Here is a 17,243-nt window from a genome sequence, read left to right as displayed (position 1 = left end):
TTGGGGGACCAGGTTTGGGGGGGAATATAATTTATAAAGTGGAATGAGAATTCTGGGAATGGGGGGTGCTGGAGGGAAGTGGAGGCTGGGACACTTCTTTCCATGGATAGGTACTGATGATTTGCTGGGAGCAACTTTTTCTATTTATACATACTCTTAATGTAGTTACTTGGAATGTAGGGGGTATACATTCTCTGATAAAAAGAGCAAAAATTTTATCACATTTACAGCGACATCAGGTAGATATAGCTATGATCCAAGAAACCCATTTAGATGCGGTGGAACATGTTAAGTCGAAGTGCCAGTGGGTGGTGGACTTGGTTGAGGCACCTGCGACAGATCATAGTAAAAATGGGGTAGTAATTTTGTTTTGTAAAGGGGTCATAGAGGGTCTGCAATTGTTGGCAATGGACAAGGAAGGGAGATATGTTTTGTGTAAGGTGCAGGTTGCAGGGAAAGAAACTTATTTTTGTAGTATCTATGCGCCCAATGCTTATGATTGTTCCTTTTATAAGCAGGTGACAGATCTTTTATTGCCGTATGAAGACTCTTTCCTACTGGTTGGGGGGGGGGGGGACTTTAATGCAGTACAGGATCCAGACTTGGACAGTACAGGGCTAAAGTGGATGGGTCCCACGGGTTACGCACCTTTTGCACGGGGCTGGAGCTTATTGATATCTGACGGGTACTTCACCCAACCAACAAAGATTATACCCATCTTTCTAGGGCACATGCCATCCAATCACGTATAGATTACTTGTTTGTCACGGAAAATCTTTTCAATGGCATTGGGTCAGTGGATATTGGGGCCTACACAATCTCTGATCACGCCTGGGTCGCATTGACATGGGAGTTGGGTGGGTCAGTGGCGGAGAGAGGGAGAGGATGGACTTTCCCCCTGTCATTCATTAAGGATCAACATTTTCTAGATAAATTATGTACTAGCTGGCGGGATTATGTGGCTAATAATGCACCTCATGTGGACCAACCAGAACTTTATTGGGCAGCAGCGAATACGGTGCTGCTTGGTGAAATCATCAGCTATAGCAGTTATGCTATGCGGTTCCATAATAGGAAAATTTTGAGGATGGAGCACAATTTTATAGGTGGCTCATCACCAATATGGGGTGACCCGGAGTTCAGAGCATTATGACGCACTCATGGAATTGCAGGTGGCATTGAATGAAAAACTTCAACAAAGAGCATGTAAATATTTAATGTACTATAAATATCAACTATACCGATATAGTAATAAAGGGAGCAAATTGTTGGCTTGTTTAATAAATCAAAGAGAAAGGCCAAAATGTATCTTACAGTTACAGGATGAGACTGGGGCCAGGATACACGCAGATTAGGATATTCGGACCACCTTTCATAGGTTTTTTTCAGCAGCTCTATGTGGAACCGCCCAAGAAAGGTCTTCTGGTGGATGACTATCTGGCTGGCATTTCTAAGCTTAAGTTGACACCAGGGGAAATTGGACACCTTAATGAGCCCATTAGTGCAGAGGGGGTTTTGTGGGCCATCCAACATAGACCCTCTTTGAAAGCTCCAGGGATAGATGGATTCCACATAGAATTTTATAAAATTATGGGTGCGGATATCGTGGCACCTCTGACGAACAGGTATAGTGTTATAGCCCATGCTGAGGCAATGCCGCCAGATTTAAATGTGGCATGGATATTGGTTTTGCCTAAACCTGGCAGAGATTCTCAGTTGTCGGTCTTTTATCGCCTCCATCTCAGTGTTAAATGTAGAAGTTAAGTTGTTGGCAAAGGTGTTGACCAACCGGATGATGCGAGTGCTCTCTAGATTAACACATGAAGCTCAAATTAAGTTTGTACGCAGTAGGACCGTTGCAAAAAAATTTGAGGAAAATCTTGTCGCTGGAGCAGTGTAAGCACTGCAGGTTCCCTTGCTCTTGGTAAGCTTTGATGCCAACAAAACTTTTGACAGGATGCACTGGGATTTTTTGTTTGCCACCTTGCGATCCTATGGGTTTGGGTTTTTTTTTAATATCGGTGGTCAGAGCATTTTATGCATTCCCTATGGTGCAGATTTTTATAAAGAATAGTGCATCGGACCTCTTTCCTATATATAGAGTGACTAGACAAGGATGCCTGCTGTCCCCTTTGCTCTTTGCACTTTTATTGGATCCCCTGATTCGGGACATTTACAATGTGCAAACTATTAAGGTATTTAAGTTGGCTGCATTTGCAAACAATTTATTAGTTCATTTAGACTAGGATCCTAGGACATCTTTATGGAATATGGTGCTTATGCAGGTTTCCAGCTTAACTTAGACAAATCAAAGGCACTTCCCTCTTCTAAGGAGGTGAGGCAACTTTGGGACATGGGGTTTTCCCTTAAATGGGCAGCTGGCGATGGATACACAGAGATTATATGAGCTCAATATTCCTCCTTTACATCAGTGGACCAAGAAGGTACTTGAGGGATGGAGAATGGTGCCGATTTCTTTGATGGGGCAAATTAGTTTGATTCGTATGATGGTGTTACCTAAATGGCTGTATGTTTTACAGACTATCCCTCTTACATTAAGGTCTTAGATCAAAGTTTTATGGGATTTTGCTGGGCTGGTAAGAAACCAAAAGTAAAGCTGAATATGTTGAAGGGGGGGGGGTGGAAGTTGGGGTGCCTGGGATTACCCGATATTCAGTTGTATAACAACGCTTGCCTCTTGCAAAATATAGGGGAATGGATCCTGTCCTTGTCCTGGTATTCGCCCATGTCCTTAGAGAAGGCACATTTTGCCCATTATCATTTTTAATCTCTGGCTCATAAGAATATACCCAGGCACTTGCATGACAGTGTCCTTCTAAGGCCATTGCAAGGAGTTTAGACTTGGTTGGTTTGGTTGTTGGGTGGAGACCCAAAGTTAACTGACTTGCTGCCATTGTGTGGGAATGTCTCCTTCAGGCCGGGTATGAAGAATAAAGTTTTTGGACAATGGATGCAGTGGGGGATTGTACAGTTGGAACATGTACTTCAGGAAGATGGAGAACCCTTGCCTTTTGAAGTCCTTCAAGAATGGATGGGTTACAGATGGGGCAATCAAATTGCCTATTGCCAATTAAGGCACTATTGCTCATCTTTAGACAAATCAATTTTGAGTACTCATATAGGAGATGCCTTGTGTCAACTCATTGCCCCAGGGTGGAAGATATATGTTCAGTATCTGGTCTATATCAACTCTTGGAAGAAATGTTGCCTCGTAAAGATCTTAGCGATTATAGCCAACGTTGGGGGGATAACTTAGCTCTTGATCTGTCACAGTGGGATGTCCATGTTAATATGTGGGATATCTCTGCCCTGACACATTGTGCTTGTTTGTGTGAATGTTATTATTGAGTGCTTTTGTGGGGCTATTATACCCAATGTCAATTATATTATAGTGGAAGAATAGCTACTGATTTATGGGTGGTGTGGGTGGTTTCATAATACTTTAGAACATGCCTTTTGGCTGTGTTCTTGTATTCAACCTTATTGGAAATGTATTGTGGGGTTTGTGTGTAGGACTATACATTATCCTATTGAGGGCTTGGTATCAAAACAACATAAGAATTGCCACTGCTGAGTCAAACCAGTGGTCCATGATGCCCAGCAGTCCGCTCACGCGGCGGCCATCTAATCTAAGACCAGCACCCTAATTGAGACTAGCCCTACCAGCGCACGTTTTTGTTCAGCAGAAACTTGTCTAACTTTGTCTTGAATCCTTGGAGGGTGTTTTCCCTTATAACAGCTTCTGGAAGAGCGTTCCAGCTTTCTACCACTCTCTGGGTGATGAAGAACTTCCTTACTTTGCCCACTTATTGGCTCTGGCGTAATTTACCGAAAACAACAAACAAACTGCAGATAATGTACAAAATGCAGGCATTGTTTATTAATGAAGAAAATGCAGTAAAATATGCAACCTTATAGCCAACCAAGGGACCCGACACGGTCCGTGTTTCGGATAACACGCCTTCCTCAGGGGTCCAATGATAGTGGATAGGATTCGCTTGAGTACATTCATTCGATATAGGCGTTTGTTTGATATCTTTTATGCGGTTTGTCTTACACCTTAACCACCATGGACCCCTGAGGAAGGCGTGTTATCCAAAACACAGACCATGTCGGGTCCCTTGGTTGGCTATAAGGTTGTATATTTTACTGCATTTTCTCCATTAATAAACAACGCCTGCATCTTGTACATTATCTGCTGTTTGTTTGTTGTTTTTGATTGCTGCTTGTTTCAGTGCAGACTACGTTGGATTTTTCTTGCTCTTGTACTGGCGTAATTTACTACATCAATTGGCTAGCTGGGAAGCTAGAGATGTCCATGGGAAATGAAAGGGGAAGAGACTTTATTTGAAAATTTGGAACCATATTTGACATAGTTGCATCGCAGAGGGAGGAGTGTTCTACTTAATGAGCTCTAATAAATGGTTAGTGGGTAGGGGAGGATCCTTGTTCCCAAAAGTGTAATGGGGGGGGGGGGGGAGAAGGGATATGGGGGGGTTGCTGTAGGTTGGGATTGGGAGAAAAGGAGGGATAGCATAGCAGATTCGGGTTGAGGGGACTGGTTTAAGCTGATGGGGATTGGTTAGCTTTTGCTCTGAAGGGGGGGAGGAGATGTTGCTTCTGTTCTGATTTAGATCAATGGAGGGCGTTCTATTTCCTTTCTACTCTCACATCCCCCCCCCCCCCTCTGTTTTCTGTTTTTATGGTATTGTTTGTTCTTGTTGTACAGGGGTCCTTTCATGACTGGTCTAGTTGGGTTTGTATGGATGTGAGGGGCAAGGATTGTATTTGTTATTTGTTATGAGCACTATAATAAACAAAAATTTTTTGATGGTATTGATGTGTTGTGTACTGTTTATTGTATATTTGTGAGCAGTCAACAATAAAAATTGTTTAAACATAAAAGTATGGCTCCAGGATAGGTTATAGGTGTTGGCGCCTCTCTTCCTTTTTTCTCTTATTTTGAATTTTATTTCTGGCTTTCTTCTACATCTTTAGTTAATTTCTACGATTTTAACTTTTCTTTCTCTTTATGATTTGATATTATGTAATAGATCTAAACTGTGATTTTAATTTTTATTGTACTCCTCCATATCTAACGGCCCAATGGTAACAATGGCAGTTAGCATCCTACCTGCCTTCTGAAGCTGGGACAGGGTTGCCTCAACCGTTGTGGTGTCCCTGGAGGATCATGGCTGATGGTATGCTGCGCAGTTTGATGTAGGGCTCAACAGAGAGATCAGTGTTCACTCTTGTGGCTTTTTGGTGTGAGAGTGACGCATCATGAAGGGTGTGAGGGATGCACATCAATGGAAGAGACAGTCCCTGAGGACATCAGACATGCACAGCAGAGGAGATTGCAGTCAGTGTACCTAGGAGCAGCCAACTTGTCTGGAGGGCCCTGCGGTGATCGGAGGGATCTGTGTGTGGATGGTCCCGATCTGTGGTACAGTTGCTGGCTGCCTATGATTCTGTTCCTACATTGAAGTCCAAGAGATCTAATGGCCTACACTTCGTGCAGATGCTTGTGATAGGCTTGCTGATTATCATTGAAATCTCAATGGCCTGCTTTGAACTGACACGGACATGGTTCTCTACCATTTTGGACTGCTATTAAGTTTGGGGGTTTTTCAGATTGGATTTTTATTTTATTTTTACTTTATGTTAGTTATCTTGACTTCTTTTCTTTTTCCTTGGTTTATTTTTGTTATTTTATTTTTTCATTTTATTCCTTTTCTAGTTTATGAATATGCAATTAACTAGTGTTTTAGCCCGTTACATTCATTACAGTAACGGGTGCTAGAATAGCCCCATCTATACCCTGACCCTGACTGACTCCACCCATGCCCCGCCTCTCTCATGCCCGGACTCTGCCTCCCACTGATCCCAGTCCCACCACCTCACCTTTCACCATTTCCTTTGTACCCTTTTGGCCCTCATAGATCCTCCATTGCATTTATCACCTGACAGGGTCTTTACTTACCCGAGGTGGCAGCAGCAGTCCTGATGTACCAACCTTTCCTCCCTCAGTGCCCCAAAGCAGCAGTGGTCATACCATTTCCATCTCTCCCTTTCCCCCTTTCACACCCTCTACCATCTCTCTCTGACCCTGTTTCACCCCTTTTGCCATCTTTCCCTTTCCTGTCCCCCTCTGTCCTTCCCCAAGACCATCTCTCTCTCCTGCCCCCTCCACACTCCCTGAAGTCTATCTCTCCCTATCCCCTACCATCTCTCCTGGTCCCCCTAGTAGCCCCTCTGTCCTTCTCATCCGTCTGTCTCTCCTTTCCTCACTTGAGTCCAACATCTCTCCCTTCTCCCACTCTCTCCCCCGAATCCATCACCTCCTGCCTCTGCGGAGCTCTCGCAACTCTCCTCGTCCTCCTCCAGCCAGGCTTCAGCCATCTACACTGGCTCCGGGCTCGGCCACTGCGGCCTGCAGCCACCGACAGCCACCATGGCCTGCAGCTGCCGACAGCCGCGGCAGCCGACATCCGCCTCGGGGGCGGGGGGGGATAGAGAGAGAGAGAGAGAGAGATTCTCATGTGCGCTGGGAAAGGGTGCACGGGATGGGGGGAGGGGGTCACGATGGTGGTGAACGACGGCGGAAAAGTTATAGTGAGGGAGGGACGGAGTAGAAGCGCGCATGCGCACTCTTGCCCGCGGGGCCCTACAGCTCACGGAAAATGAAACACGCAGGTGGGAGTGCACATGCGCGCTTAGGGTTTTATTATCTTAGATATTAATTAATAGTATGTAAATAAATGTTTTCAGGTGCTTTAGCTAGATTGTGATCCTTCTGGGCAAACAGGGAAGTTCCAAGCACCTAATTTTACTAATTGTAAGCCACATGGAATTGTATATGAGGCCTATAAATATTGTGCCACCATATAGGATGCACTTTTTTTCCCTTAATTTTCTGAAATCGTATACAGTATATTATATTCCTGTGAAGAAAGAAGTGGGAGCCACACCTGAGGAAGGACTTGGAAATTTGAGTATACGAGACCCTTTGAATCTCATGGAATTACTTGAAACTATGGTTTCAAATGCCAGTGAGAGAGCTACCTTATTGATTTTGAGCTATTTCTGGGGAAAAAAGTCTGGATCTATTCGGATGTCACTAACAAGAATGACGAAAACTTTTTCTGGCTATGAACATAAGTATTGCCGCTGCAGGGTCAGACCAGTGGTCCATCACGCCCAGCAGTCCGCTTACGCAGTGGCATACCAAGAGGGAGGGACGGGGGGGGGGGGGGCGGTCCGCCCCGGGTGCCAGCCATGAGGGGGGCGTTCCTGGCCTGGAAGTCATGGTCAAGGAACTTCCCTTCTCACGGCCCGGTGCCAAGGCTCTGGATAGTCCCCATGGCCTAGCATGTTCCCAGTCTTCTCTCCCTTTACCTTCCATGAAGCTGAAAAAACTGCCGGCCTTGGCAGTGATTCAGCTACATCGCCCATGGCTCCCCTTCCTGCTTTCCGCGTCTGCCAATGACGCAACTTCCTGTTTCCACCCGGGTGGATTGCAGAAGCAGACACGGAAAGCAGGAAGGGGAGCCGCGGGCAACGTAGCTGAATCACTGCCAAAGCCGTCAGTTTTTTCAGCTTCATGGAAGGTAAAGGGAGAGAAGGCTGGGAACATGCTGGGCCACGGGGACTTTCCAGAGCCTTGGCACCGGGCCGTGAGAAGAGAAGTTCCCGGACCATGACTCCTGGAGGGAACATTACTACAAATATTATTTTACAATGGGGGGTGTCAAAAATGCTGGCAGGGGGTGTCAAAAAACAATGGTCCCCGGGTGTCACATACCCTAGGTACGCCTCTGCGCTCAAGCGGCCGTATTTGAGTCTAGCCTTACCTGCATAAGTTCTGTTTCAGCAACTTTCTTATTAGCTTACCCTTGTAAATGTTTGGTAAAATACCTTGGAGTTAAATATGTATTTTTCGCACCAGAGCAATTACGGGTTTTTCTTGATATGAAGAAAATGTCTACAGGGAGAGTTTAATGTTAAAAAAAACATTTATTTGTATATCGGGAACTGCCTGTTAAGCCTATTCCTTTTTATTTTTCCAGATTTTAGTTTCTCTTCACTATATTCTGGATCTCTATTTTGATTTAATTGTGATCTAAGGAAGTTTAATTAGTTACCTGGGTTTGGAGATGTAATGTAATGTTATTTTTATCTATTTTTCTTATCAAGAAATATGTTGTGAATTATATGAAAATTTAATAAAGAAATAAAAAACATTAAGAGCCTCTATTACAAAGCCATGGTAGCATGTCCTGATGTGGAAAATGTGACAAAGCCCATAGGAATTGAATGGATTTTGTCACATTTGTCATGCGGGATTTACTACTTTGGTTTTGTAAAAGAGGCCCTAAATTTGGGCCTAGTGCACAGGAAAGTCTAACGTGAAAAGACATTAAGGGCTCCTTTTACGAAGCCGCGTTAGCGGCTTTAGCGCGTGTGACTTTTAATCACATGCTAACCCCTGCGCTAGCCAAAAAACTGCTGCCTGCTCAAGAGGAGGCGGTAGCGGCTAGCATGGCCGGCAGCTTAGCGCACAGTATCATGCGCGTTAAACCGCTACCGCGCCTTCGTAAAAGGAGCCCTAAGTCCAGATTATATTGTACATAGGTGAACTGCATAATTCAGGCATAGATTATAAAATACATGACAAATAAACCTAACCTAGCACTGGTGTAAATGCCAGCGCCTGCCATTTATGGCACTATTTCATAAAAAAAAAAAAAGTAGGCAGCTTTCAGAAAAAGTATTCTTTTATAACCTACAGTAGGATGCAAATATTTTTTGGAGACACTCTTATTTTTCACGCAGAAATTTCCATCTCTGAATTTGACTAAACCAATTCTTAACAGCATACCTTTTCATTCTATAATTTTAGTGCCTAAGTGTACCATACCTTACCATTCAATTTCTTATATCCTGCAATTTTCTACATGGATTCAATGCAGCTTACAATAAGATTTGTAACAGACATACAGTTATAATATTATGTAATAATGTCAGTGCTAAATGAATGCTAATATTGTAGAGTAGTAGCTCTTATTCACGTGCATGTACATTAAGGACTGGATTCTATATACGGCACTGTTATCGGTGGCCGCCTGAAAAACAGCTGCTGATCGCGTATTAATCACACAACGGCTTTGTTTACAGAATCATGGCTATGTGAAAGATAGGCACCGGAAATGCAGACCAGGGTTTTAAAGGCCTACATTTCCTGTGCCTATCTTCTATGTGAATCATGCACATAGAGGCGCTTTATGACACCGAGTGCTACTTAACCATGCCTACAAATGGCATTAGGTATCGTAAAGCATTTCTATGGACAGGATATCAGCAGCCTGTTTGAAGGCATCCTTAGGCACCTCCATTTTTTTAAAAAAATCATGGTTTAATTATTATTAATCAGCGCAACCAAGTACTGTGCTGATTAATCCAATTAAAACCAATTAAGTTAGGCAATAGGGTGCACTATCAGGAATTGGGGCCTAAGAGCCTGTAAGCCCTTCAAAATCTTCTTAAAACCTACTATATTGGCATTTAGATGACACTGGCAAGCATAAGGGAATTGGTGCAGTGTACAGTTGGGTCCCGTAAGTTTTGGAGGGTTCACCATACTCACTTAAAATAATGGGAGTATATTCTATAAACAATTCAATTCTCACAAAAACATCAAAATTCTTACTATCGGCTTGACCTACTACCCACAAACCTTACTCTATACGACATTATACTTCCAATAAAACATTACAAACAATCATGTTCTTATCGTTGTGCAGTTAACACTTGCTTATTCATTACTGAGCCAAAATGGCCGCGGCATTTTTCTCAGCAGTTAAATAGGGAATCCCCATGATGTCACCCCTCATGATTGTTTGTAATGTTTTATTGGAAGTATAATGTCGTATAGAGTATGGTTTGTGGGTTGTAGGTCTTGGACGGTAGTATCTAATTTTAATTTTTTATTGCTGTATCTCCCCGCCTTGAAAAAGAGTAGCGAAACGCGTCGTCAATGGGGATGAACAGATACTAAAAGCAAAGTACCTGTATATTTAACGATATGAATAGCTAAGAGATTTAAGGTTGAAAATAGATTTAAAAAAAAAAATTACAAAAAAAATAGTATGTACTCCTGCAGGATCGATGAGGAATTAAGCCACTTAAAGTTAAGATACTCAATGGTGGTCTGAGGATCCTTGAAGACTGGAGTTTTGTTCTTTGGCAAAATAGAGAATGTGTATTATCTCTTGTAATGTAGACATATTCCCTTTTAGTGTAATAAAATTCAGCTGTTACACCGAAACAAAGATAATTTTTAAGAACAACTGCGTTGATAGAGCAAAAAAGTGTCACCGTTCCAAAACAATAACAAAATAATGAAGGAGTCTCCTATATAAGATACAATACAGGCAAGAAATGAAGTATGAAATTCAGTGATTAATTTCTTTCTTTCTTTTTTAATTATGTTGTGCTGCAATTTTTTTTTTTTTTTATTGAGGGGCAACTAAATTCTATTTGAAGGTTTGTTGTATTTAAAGATAGTAAAACTCTCATCGCAACCAGTTGTTTACAGTGTGGTTTTTAGCACAAAGCCGTTTTAAAGCTCAATTGTGCATTTTGCAGATAAAGTGGGAAAACTAACGGAAGGCTGTATTGTAAGCAGCGGTTGCTGTGGCAACCCCAGTTTCAAGAGCTGGTTCTCCATTACCACTTAATTTAGGCTTCCTAATTGCATTCCACTAAATCGGTAACGACAATATCTGCAGAGCAAAACTGCATGCCCAGTCTAGCGCAAACCTCTTTGAAACAGGCTTTTTGAAAGCCAGGAGCCATAAAAACTCAGCATGACGTGCAGCATATGAGAAGCCTGTAGCTCAAATGTACTGCTGCTTGCTTTCTCATCCTAAGTAACTTCACTCCGCTCTATACCAATCTATCAGTTCAGTCTACCTTAAAGATCATAAAGCTCTGCCATGTGGAAACTCATCTGTCCACCAACACATTGGTGCAGAATAGATTTAATTGTACTCCCAACCTGGTATCATGTCCATCTTATTTTACTACAGACCAGCAGGTAACCAGCGTACACCCTGGCTTTCCTTGAACTGCCCTTGTTCCACAGTGTGAGGAGAAGAATACTTTCTCAGGCTAAATTATTTTGCCACTATTCAGCCGTACAGCAAGCTAGGCCGCCCATATGTGACCTAAAGGGAGCATTGTCAGAACCACTACACATAAAAGCATTCCAATTATCGACCACACAGCTTTAATAGATGAGGCAACTCATATGATAGCGTAAGTGATTCTGCCAGTGAGGAGCTCTTCGTCACTGTCAGATTAACTCTTGAGTTAAACTCTTGTAAATCAGTCACATTATGCCGCAGGTTGAGAAATAAACAGACCTATTATGTTTAGAATTCCAGAGCACTCTCCCTTGACATAAGTTACACCAGGAGGAAAAAAAAAAGTCCTATTGATCTGAATTTTGTCATCTTTATTATTTCGTACTTACTAATGCAAGTAATGGTGGAAAGATAGAAGATATCCATGACTGAATTCTGAAATGGATGTGTAGGGTCATGTGCAACCTCCTGCAAGGATTATGATTCTTTTTGCAGAAAGTACTTAAGCCATACAGTGTAACTAAACTGATGAGAAACAACTGTTCGGTGGTTTGCAATTGATCACAGGTTTCCTGCACACACTTTACAAAAAGTGTCAATGTATGCATCTATAAAAAAAAAAAAGAAGAAGATATTCTTTACCATCTAATCTCATGGGCACATCAAAAACGATTATAGTTATACATCAAACACAAAGAATACAAATACTAATACAATGCAGTAAGCATTATAGAAACCAGGACATCTTTTTTGTTCTACTCATCCCCACTATTACATACTAACTTGATAAGTTGTCTCTGTTCATTTTAGAAGTGTATAAAATAATGTGTTCAAGTTTTAGGCTTGCTATTTGGCATTCTAGATTATTTTTTGGGGAATGTATCCCACAAATGACAGTGTAAAAAAATTTAATTAAAAAAATGCAATAAAAATGGTAAACAACATACATAAAACAAAATAAAATCATCACAGATACTACATTGTGATCCTCTTAGAACATAAAAAAAGACAATGGATGTAATTTTAGAAATCTTGCACAGCAATTCTGCATGTAAATAGAATGCTACTATTTGCACGTTGAATTGCTGTGGGATACAGCTTCAAGTGAGACATGTTCTAGGTATGGGTTGTGCAGTCCAAAGAATTACTCATGCATTCCTGATCCAGCACAGGAATACATGTATCTACATGTATATATATCTATCTATATCTATATCTATATCTATATATAGATATATAGATATATATATATATAAATCCTGTTGAACTTTTGCACTTCCTCCATGGCATGCATATATGACATTTCAGCCAGCGATTAAAAAAAGTGATTGAAAGGGGCCTCCTAGGGCTAGATTCTCTAAGCAAACCAATCATATACCAATCGGTTTGTGAGCCCTTTGCGACACGATTTCCCTCCGACCCGATTCACTAACCTGTGTCCTGATCATCCTCCGATCCGTGCATGCAAATGAGGGGAATTGGCATGCAAAGCAGGAAGGACACGATTCACTACACTTTCCGACTGGCTGGCCGATCATAAAACAAGCGACTGGTGAGGACCAGTCGCTTGTGCTAAAACCCTGCTCTCTGCCCCGATTCTCCTGCCTGCCGCCCTGCTCTCTGCCCCGATCTCCTGCTCTCAGTCCCTGCTCTCCTGCCCTTCCCCGCAGTGCTAGCCCATGGTTTTAACCCGCAGGCTTAAAGCGGGCTAAAACCATGGGCTTGCAAAGAAAAAAACAAAAAAACAGCTAAAAAGAACACCAAATGCATGCGCAGACCATCTTCAGAGAAAGAAGATGGTCTGCACATGCATCAGGATCGCACACTAGCTTTCCATGTCGGCAGATGGGGGCGTTCCTCTGATCGTCCCCATTAGAATATTACTGGTTGAAGAATCCATTGGACCTGTCCGGATCGGACACGGATCGGTCACAATCAGGCAGGTTAGTGAATCTAGCCCCTAGTAGTTTACAGTACATTACTTTAAGATGTAAAAATGTACCATAATTGGCTGCTTTCATATGTATGATTTTCTAGAATACAACTCACATTTGTACTCATTGGTGCTTAAACCGTTCATTCTATATAGTGCAACAAAATATAGGCACCAATACGCCAGGGCTAAATGGCAGACATGTGTCTAAGTACACGTGGAGGGGCATAATTGAAAGGGACGTCTGAGTCCGTTTACGTCCATCTCGCAAGTCGTCCAAAGTAAAAAAACAGCTTAAGACACATTTTCGAAAGATACGTCCAACTTTTTTTTCGTTTCGAAAATCGTCTAATTATACGTCCTGCCGAACTGATCGTCCAAGCCACTAAATCGTCTATCTTTAGACCACATTTCCGTCCAACTTTCCATCCAAGTCCAAAACACCTAGAACAAGCCCTGTTGGACATGGGAGAGGTCTTCAAAGTGATGGACTGCACACCCAGATATGCCACCTAAATAGTGGGGTACCTTACAGGGCACTACAGTGAACTTCACAAAAAGGGTGCCATGTCTTCTCCTCCCTACAGCTCCCTTATAGGTCATGATGAGCCCCCCAAAACCACCTCCAGCATCCCCTAGAACCACTTATCTACCACCTCAATAGCCCTTATGGCTGCAGGAGCCACTTATATGCCAGTACAAAAGGGTTTTGGGGGTGTATAGGGGAGTGCACATGTTTAAAAATCAATGCAGTGATTACAGGGGCTTATGGGCATGGGTCTTCCTCTCCATGAGTCCCTATCCCACCCCCAAGATGACTTAAGCTGCCTCTGAGATGGACGACTAGGCTTTCCTATGCCAGGCGGCCAGGTGATGATGGTCTGGAGGCTGAATTTTAAAGTTATGATTAAAATTTTTATGGGAGGTAGGGGGGGGTGATCACTGGGGTAGTGGGGGGGGGTCTGTTTTATGTGTTTGCAGTGCTTATCTGGTAACTTTAGGTGGGTTTTTGTTTTACATGGTCTAAGTCACAACGTCCAAGATCTGTCTAGACTCTGTTGTAAAACTTTCGGTTATAAATGTTGTACGACTAAGTCTAAGACGGCCCACGTCCCGCCCAACTCCTGCCCTTGACTTGCTTCCTGAAATGCCCCGTTTAGCTTTGGTCATTCAGCGGCAATATGAAGGCCTAGGTCATTTAGAAATACGTCCAAAACCCGTTTTTATTATCGGAACTTGGACGTTTTTGAGAAATGTTCGACCAAGTGCCGACTTAGGCCAGTTTTTGGAGGTTTTTCTCTTTCGATTATGAGCCTCTTAGGCTCCAAGTTAGAGAATAGCATCTAAGGGGCCAATCAATATTCAGAGCAATTTAAGTGGGTTAGAGAGGCTCTGGCTTGCCTAAATCTCCTTTTGCCACCCAACTGCCAATATTCAGCAGCACTAAGCCACCATAAAAGAGGGCTGGTCAGGGGTGGAACAGGGGCAATGCTGGGAAGGAGCTGAAGCTTTTGTGGGTGCCAGCACCTTCATAAGCTTTTTTTTTTTAATTGACCCCCATGTGCTCCCAACAGTATCCTCCTCTCTCCCTCCCCCAGCCCAATGCCACAAGTCACTTCACCCTCCCCAGCCTGAAACACCCTACTCCGCACCCAACCCCAACCCCTACCCATATCTTTTAATAGCTCAAGTAGACTCCCTGGTGGTCCAGTGGGGGTCGTTGTGGATCCTGTTCAAAATGGCTATCTCATCCTTTCGCCCTAGCTCTAAATATCAAGGGATAATTTAGCCGGCAATGATCAGCGTTTAAAAAAATGCTGACCACTGCTGGCTGAATAATGGGGGTGGATTAAGCATTTTTGTGCAAGGGAGCATGCCACATTTAGGTGCATACATTTACCATACCATATTGTTTTTTATACTCTGCAATTGTCTGCTAGGAATCATTGTGGCTTACATAAGATTAATAAGGATTCATTACAGTAACATCACCGATCAGACAATTTGAGTTCAAGTCCTGGATTACAGTAAGAATAACTGTGTTTTTTTAGTGATTTTCTGAACTGAAGGTAGGAAAGGAACTGTCTCAAGCAAGCTGGAAGGCAATTCCACATCTTGGAGTCCTGGATCTCGAAGAGTGATTTTCTACGGATTTGTCGTGAAGAGGGCAGAGGCAGTTTGTACAGCTGGGTTGCTCTTGAGTTGCATAAGTAATGTGTAACCTGAATGGCTGATCTTAGTTCAGTCAAATTTTCCCCTTGTGGACCATACATGCAACTTTAAATTGTACTCTGCTCTCAACTGGCAGTCAGTGCAGCTCCGCCAGTAGTGGACTGGTCTCTCAAACTAGGTCTTACGAAGGATGAGTCTAGCTACTGTGTTCTGGAGTAACTATAATCCCTTAAAACCTTTCATTGGAGGAAAAGTCCATAGTCTGTTATTGAGAAAGACATGGGGGAAGCCACTTTTTGCCCTGGATTGGTAGCATGGAATGATGCAACTCCTTGGGTTTTGACCAGGTACTAGTGACCTGGATTGGCCACCGTGAGAATGGGCTACTGGGCTTGATGGACCATTGGTATGACGCAGTAAGGCTAGTCTTATGTTATGTTCTTATAGAGAGTTGCAATAATCCAGATATGGGAGTAAGACTGCCTGAGCTACTGTCCTAAAACTGGATGAACTCGAAAATGATTGTATCGCCCTCAGTTGCCTCAGTCTGAAAAAAAATAAAAATAAAAATGACCAGTGAGGCAATCTGCTCTACCATAGTAAGATCAGAGTCGAGGATAACACCTAGGGCTCCTTTTATCAAGCCGCGCTAGCGGGGTTAAAGCGCGTGACTTTTTATCACGCACTATCCCTCAAAACTACCGCTTGCTCAAGAGGAGGCAGTAGCGGCTAGCGCGGCCGGTGGTTTAATGCGCACTATGACGCATTATTTTCCTTATCTCCCTAATGTGTTTTCCTTTTATGTACTTTTTAAACAAAAATTGTATTTCTTCCCCATTTTCCCACTGTTTCTAGTTTCTTCTTGTCCTAAGAATGTTACCCTCGTTCGTTTAGTAGAACATTATGTATAAGCTAGTTTTGTTGTTTTTTTTTTTAAATTCTGTTTTTATTTTTGTAAAACGCTTTGAAATTGGAAAAGCGTTTAATCAAACAATTTAATAAACTTGAAACTTGAAACGTGTGTTAAACCGCTAGCGCGGCTTGATAAAAGGAGCCCCTATTACATTACATTACAGATTTCTATTCCGCCATTACCTTTCGGTTCAAAGCGGATTACAAAAAGAGTTATGGAAGAAGGGTTACAACGTTAGATCAGAGAAGGTTTCCAAGAGAGGGAAAAGTAGGATCTGGGGTTAGGGAGGGGATGGTAAGAGGGGGGGTTAAGCTTTATCATGGTATTAAGCTTTATTAAGGGATTTCTTGAAGAGTATAGTTTTTATTTCCTTTCTGAACATCTTGTAGTCTGGGGTTGTTGTCAATAGGTTGGAGACTTGGTTGTCTATCTTCGCTGCCTGAGTGGCCAGTAGTCCGTTGTATAGTTTTTTCCTTTTTACTTCTTTGATTGGGGGGGGTAAGTGAATGGGGTGTGTGACGTTTTGCTTGTCATTGGTTTCTCGCCTGAAGACAGTGTTAGCTCTGGCATAAGTCGGTGTGCCTAAATGTTGGTACATAATTGCTGGCTTACCCTAGTTTTCCATAATGCATTTAGCACACAAATTAGCCATTATAGAATTCTAGCTTAGGACCTGATTTTAAGCACCTACCTTTTAGCATCCTTTTTAGTATTGACTCTGTTTTATGTATGTGGCAAAAATTGGCAGGCAAAGCCCAACACTTGCATGGGTGATGCCACCTGCTCTGTTTTTATAGTTTGATAGAACGGTTACTCCAGTTGCATAAAAAGGCAAATGTGTATTTCCCATGGTCATGTACATACTGTGGCATATAATGGTAAGCAGCGCCCCTCCACCTCTCTCTTCCCCGCCCCCTTGTCCCGCGTGCACGCACACGCCCCCTTCTCTTTCCAATTTGCCAGCATGAGTAGCATGCCCATGTCAGTGTCAGCTTGCCCTTTGACGTCACTTCCTAGGTGCGGGGCACGGACGTGAAGTCAGAGAGAGTGCCAATGC

The 17,243-nt window shown here is 42.8% G+C and overlaps 1 long non-coding RNA gene across 1 annotated transcript in view; it reads right to left on the bottom strand.

The window, feature by feature from the left end:
• The window catches only part of LOC117362049, a 63,299-nt gene that overhangs the window by 21,534 nt on the left and 24,522 nt on the right, over positions 1-17,243 (bottom strand). Inside the window, exon 2 of the long non-coding RNA XR_004539788.1 lies at positions 11,558-11,776. This is a non-coding gene — a long non-coding RNA (uncharacterized LOC117362049). The remainder of the gene's footprint in view (positions 1-11,557; positions 11,777-17,243) is intronic.

This window comes from Geotrypetes seraphini, chromosome 6 (genome assembly GCF_902459505.1).
Source record: "Geotrypetes seraphini chromosome 6, aGeoSer1.1, whole genome shotgun sequence".
NCBI classification, from domain to species: Eukaryota; Metazoa; Chordata; class Amphibia; order Gymnophiona; family Dermophiidae; genus Geotrypetes; species Geotrypetes seraphini.
Note: the sequence above shows the minus strand (reverse complement) of the source record. Positions and strands in the feature narration are given on the sequence as shown.